Genomic DNA, 22,767 nt, shown 5'->3' with positions numbered 1-22,767 from the left:
GGGCACTGATTAACATTTCCCTTATTTTTATAATCTATACTATATATAAAGAAAATAACATGTTTTTGACTTAAAATAAAAGTGTAACGAACACGATATAAGTATATATACATTCATAATTTTCAAACAGCTGTGCAATAAAAAGAGCAGAAAGACAGGCATGTGAGTGCCTGTCTTTTCGCTAGTATATAATAAAGAAAATAACCTTTTTTGGCTTTTTTGGGCGGAATTTTTCTCCTTCTAAAATTATCCTTAACTTTCAATACTAATAACACATATAATAAATAGATAAGAAACAAAATGTAACAAACTATATATGTCTGTTTTTTTCTTATCATTTTAAAAAGATAATGCATGAGATTAAATTCAAATATTAAAAAAGGATAACAAACAAAAATTTATTTTTGGAGAAAACTTAGATACAGTACCCTATATACTGCTGGTGTTGTTCACCAATCAAAACATGACACGTCAATTATTTTTTCGGATACTCTGTTAGGACTTAACCCTGTAAGCAATTTCGTTAACTATTCCTTTTCATCTCCTCTTCAATCGGTTGCTCACTGCTTATCTGGATAATTGTTGTTGACACATTGCATAAGGTTGTGCCACACGAGTAATTTACCTAAATACCCCTCGGCAGTTAACTGCCGAATTTTGAAGAAACCGGCTGCAGTTAACTGCCAAGGTTTTCCTCGGTAGTTAACTGCCGAGGATCTTCTGCTACAAGTCTGGCAGAAGCTCTCTCATCCATTATCCATCTCATATTCCAATTTTTTTTTCCAAATCTCTCTCACAAATCTCTCTAAAAAACCCATTCAAATTTATTCAACAAAATCACAAGTAAGTAATTATAATGCTAATAACATAACTTTTAGTTGTTATAAATGTTTTTATTTTTTAGTTTTGTTTTTGAGTAGATTTATTTTATTTTAGTTTTTAAGTAGATTTACATTGTATAATTCATTTTTAGAGTAAATGTTAGTTGATTAATTTAGTTAAAATGTTTGTATGATGTTTATGTTAGTTTAAAATTTATTGGTTATATTTTAATTTGGTGTTTTAAATTAATTTTTTTATTTTAGTTTTTAATTAGATTTACATGTTATAAATCATTTTTAGATTAGATGTTAGTTGATTAATTTAGTTAAAATGTTTGCATGATGATTATGTGATAGTTTAAAATTTTAGGGTTATTTTTTAATTTGGTGTTTTATATTTATTTTTTTATTTTAGTAAGACTATATGATTTATTTTAAGAGTAAATATAAGTTGAATAATTTTGTTATAGTTTACGTTATTTTTATATTTTTTTTAGACAATTACATTTTAGGGTTATTTTTATGATTTTTAGAGTCTATGTATAATTTGCACATCAAGTGTTTGATGAAATGTTTGAATGAGTTTTTCATTGATTATTTTAAATTTCTATGTGTGTAGATTTGAAACAATGGCCGGGTGGATCGACGTTCATGCAGAATTCAACGGCGGAGAACCTTAGAGGTTGAAGGTTCGGTGTCTTGATGTAACGTTAAGAGGTCTCAAGGATCAACTGAATGAATTCAACCAATGAGTCAATCCCAGAGACACAAGGAGGGTGCAAAACGTCCGGTATAAACGTCCGACGCTCGACGAGGGGAGGGTATCATTCACTTGGGTGGAGTTAAAGAACGAGGAAAACGTGACGAGCATGTTTTGGGAGCACAGCATGTTCCAGTGGATCGATATGCGGGTGACGTTGCTGCGATCAACTGAAGATATCATCAAGAGCTTGATTCCGCCAGAAGATCGTCATTAGTTAGGGTATGGTGCATTCAAACTACAACATTTGTCTCACCTCTGAAATGGGGTAATTCAAACTTGCCAAACGGCGAGGACTCAAGCATTCGCTCGGCATTCATGTTTTTTCTTTGAAAAGATTGAATTCTTGTTAGGCTGGTTTAGATGAAGGTATTAGGTGTCAAGGAATGGACCTCATTTCGTTGGCACTTAAATACCATCATCTAAATCAAGCCTAACAAAAATTTATTCTTTTCAAAGGAAAGCATGAATGTCGAGCGAAATGTTTGAGTCATGTTGATTGGCTAGTTTGAATTTACCCCATTTCAGAGGTAAGACAATTGTTGTAGTTGGAATACACATTCCAACTACAACAATTGTCTTACTCTGGATGGGGCAATTCAAACTTGTTAATCGGCATGACTCCAACATACGATAAGCATCTTCAACACTGGTATTCAAGTGTCAAGGAATGGACATCATTTCGTTGGCACTTGAATACCATCATTGAAGATGCTGATTGTAACGCCCATTTCGAATATTTAATTATTTTAAATGAGTTTTAAGATATATTTATATGATTGACGTGATTTATATGAGTTATCGATGTGATTTATATGAATTATGTGATTTTAGAGAATTTTATGAGATGTTGTGACTTATTTTATTATTTAATAAAATAAGATTTGAAAATAAAATAAATATTAAGTTGTGGGGCCGTTTTGTGAAATTAGAAAGTTTGGTGTAGAAATATATTTGTTATTTTGTGTAGAAATATATATGTTATCTAGTGTAGAAATATATTTGTTATTTTGTGGAGAAATATATACGTTATCTGGTGTAGATATATATTTGTTATTTTGTGTAGAAATATATATGTTATCTGGTGTAGAAATATATTTGTTATTTCGTATAGAAATATATATGTTATCTGGTGTAGAAATATATTTGTTATTTTGTGTAGAAATATATTTGTTATTTGATGTAGAGATATATTTGTTTTTTGGTGTTAAAATATTATATACATATATATTTTGATGAAATATGCTATTATGTGTTATTTGGTGTATTAATATTATTTAGTGGGAGAATATATTTAGTGGAAGAATATATTTAGTGAGAGAATATATTTAGTGGAAGAATATATTTAGTGGAGAAATATATTTGGTGGAGAAATATAATTATTTAGAATAAAGAGGCTTTGGGACAGAATTGGAATTAAGAGAAAATAAGTAGGTTGGGATTTATATATAAAGAGGAGAGTCAGAGTTAGAAAATAAGGATTACGTGCAAACTGTTTTGGAGAAAGATAGAGAAGAGAAGAGTCAGAGAAGGAGAAGATTGTAGAACCTTGCTGTCAATTAATCTAAGGTAAGGGTGAGACTAACTCTCAGTAATATTAAGTCTATAATTCTGATAATTAGATTTAACATGTTGTAGGTTGAGTTTGTGAGGTTTTGAGAATTAGGGTTTTGAGAGAGATTTGATGATTAGATGATGAAAACTTGTTGAATTGATGTAGAAAATGTGTACAGACCTTAGATAATCATTAGGATGATAATTAGAATCAGTTTTGAGGTTAGAACCATGAGATTAGATGAATTTTTGGAAATGAGATTATTAGTACTGAGATATTGTTATATATGCACTTTATGTATTGTTTACGATGCTTATGATGATGTGATTCATTCTTTAATGTTGATATGATATATAAGAATTGTTTATATGCTGCCATGTTGCTGTTATTATTGAGTTGAGATGATTAATGTGATTATTAATGTGAGTACTATTATAGGATGAAGATGATGATGAATTATGCTATCTATGTTGATTATATCTAGTTGTATAATGATTTACTGCTTGTTAAAGATTGTTAATGTTGTTGCTGCTAATATTATCAATGTGATATTGTTATATGAGCTTTATTTGAAATGTATACGATGTTTTAAGATGTTGTTTATTATCATTTGATATTGTTATATTATGATATGATATGAATTATTTATGTGATCCATATGTTGCTGTTGAATCTTTATTAAGATGCTAAGATGTTAAGATGATAAGACGTTAAGATGATAAGAGTTGTTAAGTCGTCAAGTCGTTATGAAGTCGTCAAGTTGTTAAGATGTTATGTTGTCAAGATGTTAAGATGTTAAGATGTCATAGATGTTCATGATGTTTCTAAAGACGTAAGATGTTGAGTCCATGCATACTCATTTAAAGACGAGGGCTCATGCCCTAGGAGCTTTTGCTCAATAGAGACGAGCGCTCATGCCCTAGGAGCTTTTGCTCAATAGCGACGAGGGCTCATGCCCTAGGTGTATATTTATGCTCATAAGCGACGAGGGCTTATGCCCTAGAATGGTACCACATGCATTTGCATTGTCAAGACGTTTCGAGATGAAAGAGTTGCATAGTCGAGTCAAGATGATTTAAGACGAAAGAGTTGCATAGTCGAGTCAAGTCGTTAAGTTGTGATGATTGATGAAGTATCTAATGATGAATTATTATTAAGATGGTATATGATGATAAAAGATGTTACGATTAAGATGTTATATGGTGCTTGTGATAAATATTGATGATATGTGATGACTGTTTATGATTAATATTTGAAGATATGTGATGATTGTTTGCGATTAGTATTTGAAGATATGTGAAGATTGTTTGCGATTAGTATTTGATGATATATGATGATTGATATGTTGATGATGTTTTTGTTGGCGCTATAATGCTACATGATTATTACTATGATATGATGATGATATGATGCTATATGATTTATGATATGATATGTTGATGAAGTTTAAGTTGTTAAGTGAAATTGATGAATTATATGCTTAATATTGTTTTTGGTGAAATCTCACCCCTTCTGCTTGAAAATGTTGCTCTTCGTATGGGTAACTTGCAGGTAACCAAGACTAGTTGTGGTCGTGAGTGGACCCCTTACAACTGTGTCTTAGGTGCTCTGATGCGTAACGGGATGGGAGTCTTAACATTGTTTTCTATTCCTTACGTATTATCTTATAAGATTTATGTTTAAGTTGTTGGATTTGAACTAGTAAATGCTTTAGGCTATTGATGAGACTTTTATGATGAGGCCTTGGTGCCAAAGACTATTTTTAGAAGTTGATAAATTCCGCTGCAAAGTATTAATTAATTATGATGTCGAACGTTTTGAAGGATTAATTATTATTTATTCCATTTATGATTTTTAAGAAATGTGACATTCCGTTTTATGATGAAAAAACTCTGATTTTATTTATGAAATTTTTACGTTGGGAAAACGGGGTGTTACAATTGGTATCAGAGCAGGTCGGTCCGTCCGGCCAAGTAGATGACTCGTTGTGTCGTGTGACGGTTGAATACTGTCGTTGTGTTTTCTATTTAATAGTTATGTTTTATTAAGTGATCATGTTTAACTGACTAACTTTAATGTGGTTTTTGTGTATTGTTTGAAGTTTCTATTTTGTTATATATGGTTTAAGATATTTAAGTAATAATTAAATTCATTTTTCTCTTGTGCTTTGAATTTCGAGGACGAAATTCTTTTAAGGGGGGTAGAGTTGTAACGTCCATTTCAATTATTTAATTATTTTAAATGAGTTTTAAGATATATTTATATGATTGACGTGATTTATATGAGTTTTTAGATTATATTTATATAATCGATGTGATTTATGTGATTTATATGAATTATGTGATTTTAGAGAATTTTATGAGATGTTGTGACTTATTTTATTATGTAATAAAATAAGATTTGAAAATAAAATAAATATTGAGTTGTGGGACTGTTTTGTGAATTTAGAAAGTTTGATGTAGAAATATATTAGTTATTTTGTGTAGAAATATATATGTTATCTGGTGTGGAAATATATTTGTTATTTTGTGTAGAAGTATATATGTTATCTGGTGTAAAAATATATTTGTTATTTTGTGTAGAAATATATATGTTATCTGGTGTAGAAATATATTTGTTATTTTGTATAGAAATATATATGTTATCTGGTGTAGACATATATTTATTATTTTGTGTAGAAATATATTTGTTATTTGATGTAGAGATATATTTGTTATTTGATGTTAAAATATTATATACATATATATTTTGATGAAATATGCTATTATGTGTTATTTGGTGTATTAATATTATTTAGTGGGAGAATATATTTAGTGGAAGAATATATTTAGTGAGAGAATATATTTAGTGGAATAATATATTTAGTGGAGAAATATATTTAGTGGAGAAATATAATTATTTAGAATAAAGAGGCTTTGGGGCAGAATTGGAATTAAGAGAAAATAAGTAGGTTGGGATTTATATATAAAGAGGAGAGTCATAGTTAGAAAATAAGGATTACGTGCAAACAGTTTTGGAGAAAGAGGAGAAACCTAGAGAAGAGAAGAGTCAGAGAAGGAGAAGATTGTAGAACCTTGCTGTCAATTAATCTAAGGTAAGGGTGAGACTAACTCTCAGTTATATTTTTTTTTGAAGAAAAACTCTCAGTAATATTAAGTCTGTAATTCTAATAATTAGATTTAACATGTTGTAGGTTGAGTTTGTGAGGTTTTGAGAATTAGGGTTTTGAGAGAGATTTGATGATTAGATGATGAAAACTTGTTGAATTGATGTAGAAAATGTGTACAAACCTTATATAATCATTAGGATGATAATTAGAATCAGTTTTGAGGTTAGAACCATGAGATTAGGTGAATTTTTGGAAATGAGATTATTAGTAATGAGATATTTGTTATATATACACTTTATGTATTGTTTACGATGCTTATGATGATGTGATTCATTAATTAATGTTGATATGATATATAAGAATTGTTTATATGCTGCCATGTTGCTGTTATTATTGAGTTGAGATGATTAATGTGATTATTAATGTGAATACTATTATAGGATGAAGGCTGATGATGAATTATGCTATCTATGTTGACTATATCTAGTTGTATAATGATTTACTGCTTGTTAAAGATTGTTAATGCTGCTGCTTCTAATATTATCAATGTGATATTGTTATATGAGCTTTATGTGAAATGTATACGATGTTTTAAGATGTTGTTTATTATCATTTGATATTGTTATATTATGATATGATATGAATTATTTATGTGATCCATATGTTGCTGTTGAATCTTTATTAAGATGCTAAGATGTTAAGATGATAAGACGTTAAGATGATAAGAGTTGTTAAGTCGTCAAGTCGTTATGAAGTCGTCAAGTTGTTAAGATGTTATGTTGTCAAGATGTTAAGATGTCATAGATGGTCATGATGTTTCTAAAGACGTAAGATGTTGAGTCCATGCATACTCATTTAAAGATGAGGGCTCATGCCCTAGGAGCTTTTGCTCAACAGAGACGAGGGCTCATGCCCTAGGAGCTTTTGCTCAATAGCGACGAGGGCTCATGCCCTAGGAGTATATTTATGCTCATAAGCGACGAGGGCTTATGCACTTGAATGGTACCACATGCATTTGCATTGTCAAGACGTTTCGAGATGAAAGAGTTGCATAGTCGAGTCAAGATGATTTAAGACGAAAGAGTTGCATAGTCGAGTCAAGTCGTTAAGTTGTGATGATTGATGAAGTATCTAATGATGAATTATTATTAAAATGGTGTATGATGATATAAGATGTTACGATTAAGATGTTATACGGTGCTTGTGATAAATATTGTTGATATGTGATGACTGTTTATGATTAATATTTGAAGATATGTGATGATTTTTTGCGATTAGTATTTGAAGATATGTGATGATTGTTTGCAATTAGTATTTGATGATATATGATGATTGATATGTTGATGATGTTTCTGTTGACGCTATAATGCTACATGATTATTACTATGATATGATGATGATATGATGCTATATGATTTATGATATGATGCTACATGTTTATGATGATGATATGATGCTATATGATTTATGATATGATATGTTGATGAAGTTTAAGTTGTTAAGTGAAATTGATGAATTATATGCTTAATATTGTTTTTGGTGAAATCTCACCCCTTCTGCTTGAAAATGTTGCTCTTCGTATGGGTAACTTGCAGGTAACCAAGACTAGTTGTGGTCGTGAGTGGACCCCTTACAACTGTGTCTTAGGTGCTCTGATGCGTAACGGGATGGGAGTCTTAACATTGTTTTCTATTCCTTACGTATTATCTTATAAGATTTATGTTTAAGTTGTTGGATTTGAACTAGTAAATGCTTTAGGCTATTGATGAGACTTTTATGATGAGGCCTTGGTGCCAAAGACTATTTTTAGAAGTTGATAAATTCCGCTGCAAAGTATTAATTAATTATGATGTCGAACGTTTTGAAGGATTAATTATTATTTATTCCATTTATGATTTTTAAGAAATGTGACATTCCGTTTTATGATGAAAAAACTCTGATTTTATTTATGAAATTTTTACGTTGGGAAAACGGGGTGTTACAATTGGTATCAGAGCAGGTCGGTCCGTCCGGCCAAGTAGATGACTCGTTGTGTCGTGTGACGGTTGAATACTGTCGTTGTGTTTTCTATTTAATAGTTATGTTTTATTAAGTGATCATGTTTAACTGACTAACTTTAATGTGGTTTTTGTGTATTGTTTGAAGTTTCTATTTTGTTATATATGGTTTAAGATATTTAAGTAATAATTAAATTCATTTTTCTCTTGTGCTTTGAATTTCGAGGACGAAATTCTTTTAAGGGGGGTAGAGTTGTAACGTCCATTTCGATTATTTAATTATTTTAAATGAGTTTTAAGATATATTTATATGATTGACGTGATTTATATGAGTTTTTAGATTATATTTATATAATCGATGTGATTTATGTGATTTATATGAATTATGTGATTTTAGAGAATTTTATGAGATGTTGTGACTTATTTTATTATGTAATAAAATAAGATTTGAAAATAAAATAAATATTGAGTTGTGGGACTGTTTTGTGAATTTAGAAAGTTTGATGTAGAAATATATTAGTTATTTTGTGTAGAAATATATATGTTATCTGGTGTGGAAATATATTTGTTATTTTGTGTAGAAGTATATATGTTATCTGGTGTAAAAATATATTTGTTATTTTGTGTAGAAATATATATGTTATCTGGTGTAGAAATATATTTGTTATTTTGTATAGAAATATATATGTTATCTGGTGTAGACATATATTTATTATTTTGTGTAGAAATATATTTGTTATTTGATGTAGAGATATATTTGTTATTTGATGTTAAAATATTATATACATATATATTTTGATGAAATATGCTATTATGTGTTATTTGGTGTATTAATATTATTTAGTGGGAGAATATATTTAGTGGAAGAATATATTTAGTGAGAGAATATATTTAGTGGAATAATATATTTAGTGGAGAAATATATTTAGTGGAGAAATATAATTATTTAGAATAAAGAGGCTTTGGGGCAGAATTGGAATTAAGAGAAAATAAGTAGGTTGGGATTTATATATAAAGAGGAGAGTCATAGTTAGAAAATAAGGATTACGTGCAAACAGTTTTGGAGAAAGAGGAGAAACCTAGAGAAGAGAAGAGTCAGAGAAGGAGAAGATTGTAGAACCTTGCTGTCAATTAATCTAAGGTAAGGGTGAGACTAACTCTCAGTTATATTTTTTTTTGAAGAAAAACTCTCAGTAATATTAAGTCTGTAATTCTAATAATTAGATTTAACATGTTGTAGGTTGAGTTTGTGAGGTTTTGAGAATTAGGGTTTTGAGAGAGATTTGATGATTAGATGATGAAAACTTGTTGAATTGATGTAGAAAATGTGTACAAACCTTATATAATCATTAGGATGATAATTAGAATCAGTTTTGAGGTTAGAACCATGAGATTAGGTGAATTTTTGGAAATGAGATTATTAGTAATGAGATATTTGTTATATATACACTTTATGTATTGTTTACGATGCTTATGATGATGTGATTCATTAATTAATGTTGATATGATATATAAGAATTGTTTATATGCTGCCATGTTGCTGTTATTATTGAGTTGAGATGATTAATGTGATTATTAATGTGAATACTATTATAGGATGAAGGCTGATGATGAATTATGCTATCTATGTTGACTATATCTAGTTGTATAATGATTTACTGCTTGTTAAAGATTGTTAATGCTGCTGCTTCTAATATTATCAATGTGATATTGTTATATGAGCTTTATGTGAAATGTATACGATGTTTTAAGATGTTGTTTATTATCATTTGATATTGTTATATTATGATATGATATGAATTATTTATGTGATCCATATGTTGCTGTTGAATCTTTATTAAGATGCTAAGATGTTAAGATGATAAGACGTTAAGATGATAAGAGTTGTTAAGTCGTCAAGTCGTTATGAAGTCGTCAAGTTGTTAAGATGTTATGTTGTCAAGATGTTAAGATGTCATAGATGGTCATGATGTTTCTAAAGACGTAAGATGTTGAGTCCATGCATACTCATTTAAAGATGAGGGCTCATGCCCTAGGAGCTTTTGCTCAACAGAGACGAGGGCTCATGCCCTAGGAGCTTTTGCTCAATAGCGACGAGGGCTCATGCCCTAGGAGTATATTTATGCTCATAAGCGACGAGGGCTTATGCACTTGAATGGTACCACATGCATTTGCATTGTCAAGACGTTTCGAGATGAAAGAGTTGCATAGTCGAGTCAAGATGATTTAAGACGAAAGAGTTGCATAGTCGAGTCAAGTCGTTAAGTTGTGATGATTGATGAAGTATCTAATGATGAATTATTATTAAAATGGTGTATGATGATATAAGATGTTACGATTAAGATGTTATACGGTGCTTGTGATAAATATTGTTGATATGTGATGACTGTTTATGATTAATATTTGAAGATATGTGATGATTTTTTGCGATTAGTATTTGAAGATATGTGATGATTGTTTGCAATTAGTATTTGATGATATATGATGATTGATATGTTGATGATGTTTCTGTTGACGCTATAATGCTACATGATTATTACTATGATATGATGATGATATGATGCTATATGATTTATGATATGATGCTACATGTTTATGATGATGATATGATGCTATATGATTTATGATATGATATGTTGATGAAGTTTAAGTTGTTAAGTGAAATTGATGAATTATATGCTTAATATTGTTTTTGGTGAAATCTCACCCCTTCTGCTTGAAAATGTTGCTCTTCGTATGGGTAACTTGCAGGTAACCAAGACTAGTTGTGGTCGTGAGTGGACCCCTTACAACTGTGTCTTAGGTGCTCTGATGCGTAACGGGATGGGAGTCTTAACATTGTTTTCTATTCCTTACGTATTATCTTATAAGATTTATGTTTAAGTTGTTGGATTTGAACTAGTAAATGCTTTAGGCTATTGATGAGACTTTTATGATGAGGCCTTGGTGCCAAAGACTATTTTTAGAAGTTGATAAATTCCGCTGCAAAGTATTAATTAATTATGATGTCGAACGTTTTGAAGGATTAATTATTATTTATTCCATTTATGATTTTTAAGAAATGTGACATTCCGTTTTATGATGAAAAAACTCTGATTTTATTTATGAAATTTTTACGTTGGGAAAACGGGGTGTTACAATTGGTATCAGAGCAGGTCGGTCCGTCCGGCCAAGTAGATGACTCGTTGTGTCGTGTGACGGTTGAATACTGTCGTTGTGTTTTCTATTTAATAGTTATGTTTTATTAAGTGATCATGTTTAACTGACTAACTTTAATGTGGTTTTTGTGTATTGTTTGAAGTTTCTATTTTGTTATATATGGTTTAAGATATTTAAGTAATAATTAAATTCATTTTTCTCTTGTGCTTTGAATTTCGAGGACGAAATTCTTTTAAGGGGGGTAGAGTTGTAACGTCCATTTCGATTATTTAATTATTTTAAATGAGTTTTAAGATATATTTATATGATTGACGTGATTTATATGAGTTTTTAGATTATATTTATATAATCGATGTGATTTATGTGATTTATATGAATTATGTGATTTTAGAGAATTTTATGAGATGTTGTGACTTATTTTATTATGTAATAAAATAAGATTTGAAAATAAAATAAATATTGAGTTGTGGGACTGTTTTGTGAATTTAGAAAGTTTGATGTAGAAATATATTAGTTATTTTGTGTAGAAATATATATGTTATCTGGTGTGGAAATATATTTGTTATTTTGTGTAGAAGTATATATGTTATCTGGTGTAAAAATATATTTGTTATTTTGTGTAGAAATATATATGTTATCTGGTGTAGAAATATATTTGTTATTTTGTATAGAAATATATATGTTATCTGGTGTAGACATATATTTATTATTTTGTGTAGAAATATATTTGTTATTTGATGTAGAGATATATTTGTTATTTGATGTTAAAATATTATATACATATATATTTTGATGAAATATGCTATTATGTGTTATTTGGTGTATTAATATTATTTAGTGGGAGAATATATTTAGTGGAAGAATATATTTAGTGAGAGAATATATTTAGTGGAATAATATATTTAGTGGAGAAATATATTTAGTGGAGAAATATAATTATTTAGAATAAAGAGGCTTTGGGGCAGAATTGGAATTAAGAGAAAATAAGTAGGTTGGGATTTATATATAAAGAGGAGAGTCATAGTTAGAAAATAAGGATTACGTGCAAACAGTTTTGGAGAAAGAGGAGAAACCTAGAGAAGAGAAGAGTCAGAGAAGGAGAAGATTGTAGAACCTTGCTGTCAATTAATCTAAGGTAAGGGTGAGACTAACTCTCAGTTATATTTTTTTTTGAAGAAAAACTCTCAGTAATATTAAGTCTGTAATTCTAATAATTAGATTTAACATGTTGTAGGTTGAGTTTGTGAGGTTTTGAGAATTAGGGTTTTGAGAGAGATTTGATGATTAGATGATGAAAACTTGTTGAATTGATGTAGAAAATGTGTACAAACCTTATATAATCATTAGGATGATAATTAGAATCAGTTTTGAGGTTAGAACCATGAGATTAGGTGAATTTTTGGAAATGAGATTATTAGTAATGAGATATTTGTTATATATACACTTTATGTATTGTTTACGATGCTTATGATGATGTGATTCATTAATTAATGTTGATATGATATATAAGAATTGTTTATATGCTGCCATGTTGCTGTTATTATTGAGTTGAGATGATTAATGTGATTATTAATGTGAATACTATTATAGGATGAAGGCTGATGATGAATTATGCTATCTATGTTGACTATATCTAGTTGTATAATGATTTACTGCTTGTTAAAGATTGTTAATGCTGCTGCTTCTAATATTATCAATGTGATATTGTTATATGAGCTTTATGTGAAATGTATACGATGTTTTAAGATGTTGTTTATTATCATTTGATATTGTTATATTATGATATGATATGAATTATTTATGTGATCCATATGTTGCTGTTGAATCTTTATTAAGATGCTAAGATGTTAAGATGATAAGACGTTAAGATGATAAGAGTTGTTAAGTCGTCAAGTCGTTATGAAGTCGTCAAGTTGTTAAGATGTTATGTTGTCAAGATGTTAAGATGTCATAGATGGTCATGATGTTTCTAAAGACGTAAGATGTTGAGTCCATGCATACTCATTTAAAGATGAGGGCTCATGCCCTAGGAGCTTTTGCTCAACAGAGACGAGGGCTCATGCCCTAGGAGCTTTTGCTCAATAGCGACGAGGGCTCATGCCCTAGGAGTATATTTATGCTCATAAGCGACGAGGGCTTATGCACTTGAATGGTACCACATGCATTTGCATTGTCAAGACGTTTCGAGATGAAAGAGTTGCATAGTCGAGTCAAGATGATTTAAGACGAAAGAGTTGCATAGTCGAGTCAAGTCGTTAAGTTGTGATGATTGATGAAGTATCTAATGATGAATTATTATTAAAATGGTGTATGATGATATAAGATGTTACGATTAAGATGTTATACGGTGCTTGTGATAAATATTGTTGATATGTGATGACTGTTTATGATTAATATTTGAAGATATGTGATGATTTTTTGCGATTAGTATTTGAAGATATGTGATGATTGTTTGCAATTAGTATTTGATGATATATGATGATTGATATGTTGATGATGTTTCTGTTGACGCTATAATGCTACATGATTATTACTATGATATGATGATGATATGATGCTATATGATTTATGATATGATGCTACATGTTTATGATGATGATATGATGCTATATGATTTATGATATGATATGTTGATGAAGTTTAAGTTGTTAAGTGAAATTGATGAATTATATGCTTAATATTGTTTTTGGTGAAATCTCACCCCTTCTGCTTGAAAATGTTGCTCTTCGTATGGGTAACTTGCAGGTAACCAAGACTAGTTGTGGTCGTGAGTGGACCCCTTACAACTGTGTCTTAGGTGCTCTGATGCGTAACGGGATGGGAGTCTTAACATTGTTTTCTATTCCTTACGTATTATCTTATAAGATTTATGTTTAAGTTGTTGGATTTGAACTAGTAAATGCTTTAGGCTATTGATGAGACTTTTATGATGAGGCCTTGGTGCCAAAGACTATTTTTAGAAGTTGATAAATTCCGCTGCAAAGTATTAATTAATTATGATGTCGAACGTTTTGAAGGATTAATTATTATTTATTCCATTTATGATTTTTAAGAAATGTGACATTCCGTTTTATGATGAAAAAACTCTGATTTTATTTATGAAATTTTTACGTTGGGAAAACGGGGTGTTACAATTGGTATCAGAGCAGGTCGGTCCGTCCGGCCAAGTAGATGACTCGTTGTGTCGTGTGACGGTTGAATACTGTCGTTGTGTTTTCTATTTAATAGTTATGTTTTATTAAGTGATCATGTTTAACTGACTAACTTTAATGTGGTTTTTGTGTATTGTTTGAAGTTTCTATTTTGTTATATATGGTTTAAGATATTTAAGTAATAATTAAATTCATTTTTCTCTTGTGCTTTGAATTTCGAGGACGAAATTCTTTTAAGGGGGGTAGAGTTGTAACGTCCATTTCGATTATTTAATTATTTTAAATGAGTTTTAAGATATATTTATATGATTGACGTGATTTATATGAGTTTTTAGATTATATTTATATAATCGATGTGATTTATGTGATTTATATGAATTATGTGATTTTAGAGAATTTTATGAGATGTTGTGACTTATTTTATTATGTAATAAAATAAGATTTGAAAATAAAATAAATATTGAGTTGTGGGACTGTTTTGTGAATTTAGAAAGTTTGATGTAGAAATATATTAGTTATTTTGTGTAGAAATATATATGTTATCTGGTGTGGAAATATATTTGTTATTTTGTGTAGAAGTATATATGTTATCTGGTGTAAAAATATATTTGTTATTTTGTGTAGAAATATATATGTTATCTGGTGTAGAAATATATTTGTTATTTTGTATAGAAATATATATGTTATCTGGTGTAGACATATATTTATTATTTTGTGTAGAAATATATTTGTTATTTGATGTAGAGATATATTTGTTATTTGATGTTAAAATATTATATACATATATATTTTGATGAAATATGCTATTATGTGTTATTTGGTGTATTAATATTATTTAGTGGGAGAATATATTTAGTGGAAGAATATATTTAGTGAGAGAATATATTTAGTGGAATAATATATTTAGTGGAGAAATATATTTAGTGGAGAAATATAATTATTTAGAATAAAGAGGCTTTGGGGCAGAATTGGAATTAAGAGAAAATAAGTAGGTTGGGATTTATATATAAAGAGGAGAGTCATAGTTAGAAAATAAGGATTACGTGCAAACAGTTTTGGAGAAAGAGGAGAAACCTAGAGAAGAGAAGAGTCAGAGAAGGAGAAGATTGTAGAACCTTGCTGTCAATTAATCTAAGGTAAGGGTGAGACTAACTCTCAGTTATATTTTTTTTTGAAGAAAAACTCTCAGTAATATTAAGTCTGTAATTCTAATAATTAGATTTAACATGTTGTAGGTTGAGTTTGTGAGGTTTTGAGAATTAGGGTTTTGAGAGAGATTTGATGATTAGATGATGAAAACTTGTTGAATTGATGTAGAAAATGTGTACAAACCTTATATAATCATTAGGATGATAATTAGAATCAGTTTTGAGGTTAGAACCATGAGATTAGGTGAATTTTTGGAAATGAGATTATTAGTAATGAGATATTTGTTATATATACACTTTATGTATTGTTTACGATGCTTATGATGATGTGATTCATTAATTAATGTTGATATGATATATAAGAATTGTTTATATGCTGCCATGTTGCTGTTATTATTGAGTTGAGATGATTAATGTGATTATTAATGTGAATACTATTATAGGATGAAGGCTGATGATGAATTATGCTATCTATGTTGACTATATCTAGTTGTATAATGATTTACTGCTTGTTAAAGATTGTTAATGCTGCTGCTTCTAATATTATCAATGTGATATTGTTATATGAGCTTTATGTGAAATGTATACGATGTTTTAAGATGTTGTTTATTATCATTTGATATTGTTATATTATGATATGATATGAATTATTTATGTGATCCATATGTTGCTGTTGAATCTTTATTAAGATGCTAAGATGTTAAGATGATAAGACGTTAAGATGATAAGAGTTGTTAAGTCGTCAAGTCGTTATGAAGTCGTCAAGTTGTTAAGATGTTATGTTGTCAAGATGTTAAGATGTCATAGATGGTCATGATGTTTCTAAAGACGTAAGATGTTGAGTCCATGCATACTCATTTAAAGATGAGGGCTCATGCCCTAGGAGCTTTTGCTCAACAGAGACGAGGGCTCATGCCCTAGGAGCTTTTGCTCAATAGCGACGAGGGCTCATGCCCTAGGAGTATATTTATGCTCATAAGCGACGAGGGCTTATGCACTTGAATGGTACCACATGCATTTGCATTGTCAAGACGTTTCGAGATGAAAGAGTTGCATAGTCGAGTCAAGATGATTTAAGACGAAAGAGTTGCATAGTCGAGTCAAGTCGTTAAGTTGTGATGATTGATGAAGTATCTAATGATGAATTATTATTAAAATGGTGTATGATGATATAAGATGTTACGATTAAGATGTTATACGGTGCTTGTGATAAATATTGTTGATATGTGATGACTGTTTATGATTAATATTTGAAGATATGTGATGATTTTTTGCGATTAGTATTTGAAGATATGTGATGATTGTTTGCAATTAGTATTTGATGATATATGATGATTGATATGTTGATGATGTTTCTGTTGACGCTATAATGCTACATGATTATTACTATGATATGATGATGATATGATGCTATATGATTTATGATATGATGCTACATGTTTATGATGATGATATGATGCTATATGATTTATGATATGATATGTTGATGAAGTTTAAGTTGTTAAGTGTAATTGATGAATTATATGCTTAATATTGTTGTTGGTGAAATCTCACCCCTTCTGCTTGAAAATGTTGCTCTTCGTATGGGTAACTTGCAGGTAACCAAGATTAGTTGCGGTCGTGAGTGGACTCCTCACAAGTGTGTCTTAGGTGCTCTGATACGTAACGGAATGAGAGTCTTAACATTGTTTTCTATTCCTTACGTATTATCTTATAAGATTTATGTTTAAGTTGTTGGATTTGAACTAGTAAATGCTTTAGGCTATTGATTAGACTTTTATGATGAAGTCTTGGTGCCAAAGACTATTTTTAGAAGTTGATAAATTTTGCTGCAAAGTATTAATTAATTATGATGTCGAACGTTTTGAAGGATAAATTATTATTTATTCCATTTATGATTCTTAAGAAATGTGACATTCCGTTTTATGATGAAAAACTGTGATTTTATTTATGAAATTTTTACGTTGGGAAAACGGGATGTTACACTGATCGTATGCTGGAGTCCTGCTGCTTAGCAAGTTTGAATTTGCCCCATTCAGTGGTAAGATAATTGTTGCAGTTGGAAGGTACATTCCGGAATGTAATGTAATTGTTGACATACATGTCGTTTATGTAATGTAACGAAACCTCTATCACAATATTTATTCGAATTCACGTTATAGCAATATTTATTCGAATTCACGCTATCGTAATTTTAATTAATCGAATTCACATTAGATTTAATTAGTTTTTATTCGAATACGCAATTATTCAAAACGTGACTTTAATCGAAATTATTCAAAACGCGATTTTAATTCAAAGCACCAGAAAAATGTAGTTTAATGTACCAAAATGAGCACGACATATAAAAAACATAAAAAAAAAGCCCAACACAAGTAGGCATTACAAGCCACTACACATCTTCCTCGTCACACAGGTTTATCGGGTTGTCCGCTACAGTCCCTAGGGGACCTTCTTTTGGTTGAGGACCAAAATAGCATGTCCTCCCGCTCCTCCTCAACCTCGAGTGATTGTACACCGGCACCTTTGAACCCTTCTTTTTTTTTCAGAACCATCATAAACAATTCTGTGCCAAGTCATAGGCGATTTTTCTTTATTCTTCTCATCACCCTGAACGTTACCCTGATTCTGATTCTGAGACATATCTACATTAAAAAATAATGGCGATCAAAACCTAAACTAAACAACAATGCCATAAACTAAACCTAAACCTAAACTATCATCAAAACCTACACCTAAACCTAAATAATTCTACAAAATTCCTAACATTTTCTAACACAAATCTATTCTGAACAACATATAACAAATCAATACAAAATCATCATCAAATTAAAAAAAATTCTAAAACCTAAATTTGTCAAAAGAATTTCAAAAAATCTAACATTTCAACAACAAAAAACCAATGCAATATGATTCAAAACACTTACTTGATTTTGTGATTGAAATTGGCTTGGAATGACTTATGCTTTGTGAAATTCGCACCTAAGAAATCAAAAAACGCAACAATGGAGTTTTGGAAACTCCTATGCCGGTTTTGTTCTTATAACAAAACTTTGGCAGTTTACTACCGAGGAAAACCTCTGTAGTTAACTACAACCGGATCTTGTAAACTTCGGTAGTTAACTGCCGATGGTCATTTGGGTAAATTACTCGTGTTTCTCAGCCAAACCAAATGTGTCAACAGCAATTTTCGCTTATCAGAAGTGGAAGGAAGAAACAATTGCCGGTTGTAGATGTAGCTCAAATCTCTTTTCTTCCAACCAGGGGCGGACCTAGATATGGTTGTTTGGTATGGCTAAATTATAAAAGAAACTATTTAGTGTACTTTTGATTTATAGTACGATATATATATATATATATATTAGTAATGTGAAAACGAAATAAAAAAAAGCACTACAACAAAATGGCCAAGGCAGGTCTGTTTCACCTCTATGTTTCTGGTTTGAATCCCAACCATCACACTTTTTATGATTTTCTTGAAGGAAAAAAAAAAGGTAAAAATGGAGATGCTAGGAGTTGGACCATGGACGCAGCTTTAGTTAAAGAACAATTTACGGTTATCGAATTATATGGTATATATTAATTTTTCAATCTACTATATTAAAAAATAATAATTGAACAGTATTTTGTGCCTTATGGTGGATCCGCCCTTACTTTCAACTTTGGTGATCTTTGCAACGATGAAGCTAGACATAGGTGAATTTTTTTCCTTTTATTCACGTCTTCTGGTGATATAGTTTCACTAAACCCAGGGTCAATTCAAATATGAGCTAAATTAATTAGGAACAATAATCATAAATGTTTAGGGTTTCTCACTATATTTTTCTGCCTCTGAAGCTAGGAATGGGGTTTTGGATCCTCTCCGGTGGCGGAGCCAGAAATTTTATAGAGCGTGGGCAAAAAATTTATCGCAAATTCACATACGACATAATATATATAAATAGTCATAAATCGAAATAAATTATTTGAGTTTGTCCAAAATTTTGTTTTTTTGAGTGGGTTAATGGACTATTGGGTTGAGCCTAGTATAAAGAAAGTATCGATTAAACCCATACGAATCGCCGGGTGGTGTCTCCGCCACTGATCCTCTCCCGCGGAATTTTCACTAGAAAGATGGTTGCATTAAAGAATCATAAAAAGACCTGCCTCTATGTTTCTTTAACCCATATATCTTCAACTGTTTTCAACTGTTTTCAACTTTCAACTGTTTTTTTAATATTTTGAAATGCATGCATTAAAGAAAGATGGTTTAACAGCTGAAAGTTTTAATGGGAGAGAATCTTTTCCCTAGGAATGGTGAGAGAGAAAGAAAACAAGGGCACAATTTCACATTAAAAAAACATGCATATCTCTTAAAAAAATCTAAAACTTTTTATTATTAAAAAGATATATAAGTTTTAAAATTAGAATTATACTACAGTCACTATATCCTTTGAGGTTGAGGACAGTAATTATACTTGTCAATACTAGTACCAAAAGTTGAAAATTTCTTCATGAATGGTCAATTAGAGTCAGACAACACCATCACACCGAAAGAGATTCATCAATGTGATTGTTTGCATTCCGTTGGCGTAAACTAGTAAAGTGAATCAAATCTAAAATACTTAACGTGTTCACACATACTTTAAAATTATTTGTACGACCATCTTCATCAAGGGTGTTCTCGATATTTCGAAGACTCAGTTGTAATCTTGACTATTTTCCTTTTAAAAAGAATTGAAAAAAAAATCTAACATCACTTATAGTGACAGACAACTAAGTTGTAGTTAAATATATGAACAATGGTTCTTACATGACTTTTAACGACAAATAAATAGACTTTATCTATGAACAATGTATAATTGACAATAAAATTGTTGTCTTCCAGACACAGAAAAATGACATTTAGTGGGGGATTATAACTGTAGGTACAAATTTGTTTTTGTCTTTTTTCAATTTGAGACCTTCTAAATTTAAGAACTTGTACCAAAGACCTTGTTGCACTTGCAAAGGATCGAACCCTGATCGTCGTGATCATTATCAACTTCTTTCATCTTCTTTTTGTTTAAGTTTGCAATAGTCCCTCCTTGAACACATGATCTTTTTTGGCTGTAATTTTTTTGTTATGAAATGTTCCCCAACATATGACCTTTTTTTTTTGAAGGACCCCAACATATGATCTAACACTGTATTCACTATTTTGTCCTTTTTAAGGTGAATGGTGGCGTTTAGCCTGGGAATGGGGAATTCTTTCCCACCATGGGAAAGTTCCCTTTCCCAGGACAGGTGGCAGTTCCCAACCGGTTAGGAAAAAACTGAAAATAAATTTTTAATGTTTTTTTTTCTTCTAGTGGCACCCCCATTTACTTCGGTATTCTTTCACTTCGTTTATTCCTTTCCATAACTCATTTCTTTCCCTTCCTTCCAATAGCTACACTGAAGGTCTGAAACATAACAAATTGCAAGAGAAAGACTTAGCTGAAGAACAACCTCATCATTGGTTCTTCATATGCACTTCAATCAATATTCTCTCTTGTCAATTGCAGAGGTTGTAGACAAAGTTTGAGTTGAATCAAGCAATACCCATTAGATCTGTTACCGATCTCGATCTCGTCCGACACACAAATCAAGGTACAATTTTACATCCTTATGTTGATGAATTTTCGATTTGAAACAGAAATGGTGATGATATTTTGTATTTGCCCCAAACCTGTGTCTTTTAGATAATTCAATTTGGTCAAATTTCCCAACTAAGTCCATATTTGTATTTGAATAGGTACTGCTTGAGGATGCCATAACTTTGTAAATTTACAATTGAACAAGGAAGGAAGGAAAAGGATTGCTGAGAGTTTCTATAAGTATGCAAAGGAATATCAAAGGTTCTTTGAAGAACACGAAGAACACATAAAAAAGTTTTTTTTTTTTTTTAAACAACACATAAAAAAGTATGAATAAATGAAAAAGAAATTATATCAGAAGTGTTAATGTAGAAAGAAAACAATTAAAATAAATTATAAAATGTTGGGAAAAGTGTTAACGTAAAAAATCAAATTGCCAGGCTATATGACTTGTTTAAAACAAAAATAAAAAAAATCAAACAAATAAAAAATTGTTGTTTAATCAACCGGTGGGGTCCACCGCTGTGGTTCACAATACCAAGCAAAAAGTTGCAACAATTACCAGGTCACAAATCTTAGCCATTCAAATAAAAAACTATTAAATCTATGGTTGTGGTTCAACTTTCCCATGATGGGAAAGAACTTCCCTTTCCCATACTAAACCCCACCGGAGGACAATAATTGTTCTTGTCACCATTAGTATCAGAAGTTGAAAATTTCTCGATGATATAACCAATCAGAAGTCGACAACACCATCACACGCTTCTCTTACTTTCCTCCAACAATTTCTTGGTTGGTTCCTTCATCTATAAAAAGCTCAATTTGGTCAATATAGTCTTCCATCAATAATTTAAAACGATCATAAATGATGTGTTGTATGATAAATTTTTTAAAACTCATGACTCTTTTCAAATTATAAACATTGACGTATTGTTTCTATTAGATTTTTAAAACATAGTTAAATATTTGCACTCTGCTTGTTGCGGATTTTACGTGCTTATATCTGCATAAACAAATATTTATATATCGATATGATAAATTTTTGAAAACTCATGACTATTTTTAAAATATGAACATTAATGTACGTAGTGTTTCTATTGAATATTTTCTATTCTATATATGCAAAATACTATTAAATATTTGCATCAAACTCTTTGCGGATTTTATGTGCTTATATCTGCGGATACAAATTTTTATGTATCCATATGAGAGAGTCAATATGATAAAATTTTAAAAACTCATATTATTTTAAGAAAATGTTCTATTTCTATTCATTTTTTTATTTATTTTATATGAAAATTAGTGAGATTAAGAAATTAATGGAAGACACATTAGAGAAAAAAAATAGTGAGATTAAGTGAGAAGAATAAACTATTTTCCTATTTTTATATCATATGAGATGAGAATAAACTTTTTTTGAATGACAAATAGATATAAGTATGTTATATGAGATGAGCATATAACATACT

The 22,767-nt window shown here is 30.1% G+C and overlaps 1 long non-coding RNA gene across 1 annotated transcript; it reads left to right on the top strand.

The window, feature by feature from the left end:
• The first annotated feature begins 20,452 nt into the window (after positions 1 to 20,452).
• LOC146935517 (uncharacterized) lies at positions 20,453 to 21,794 on the top strand. Its single transcript, XR_015030265.1, has 2 exons — positions 20,453 to 21,311; positions 21,457 to 21,794. It is a non-coding gene; the product is annotated as an uncharacterized LOC146935517 (long non-coding RNA).
• The last annotated feature ends 973 nt before the right edge of the window (positions 21,795 to 22,767 follow it).

The sequence above is a fragment of the Medicago sativa genome, chromosome 3 (assembly GCF_051527215.1).
Source record: "Medicago sativa cultivar Bolivia chromosome 3, Bolivia_mono, whole genome shotgun sequence".
Lineage (NCBI taxonomy): Eukaryota > Viridiplantae > Streptophyta > Magnoliopsida > Fabales > Fabaceae > Medicago > Medicago sativa.
This window is presented reverse-complemented; position numbering and strand designations above follow the sequence as displayed.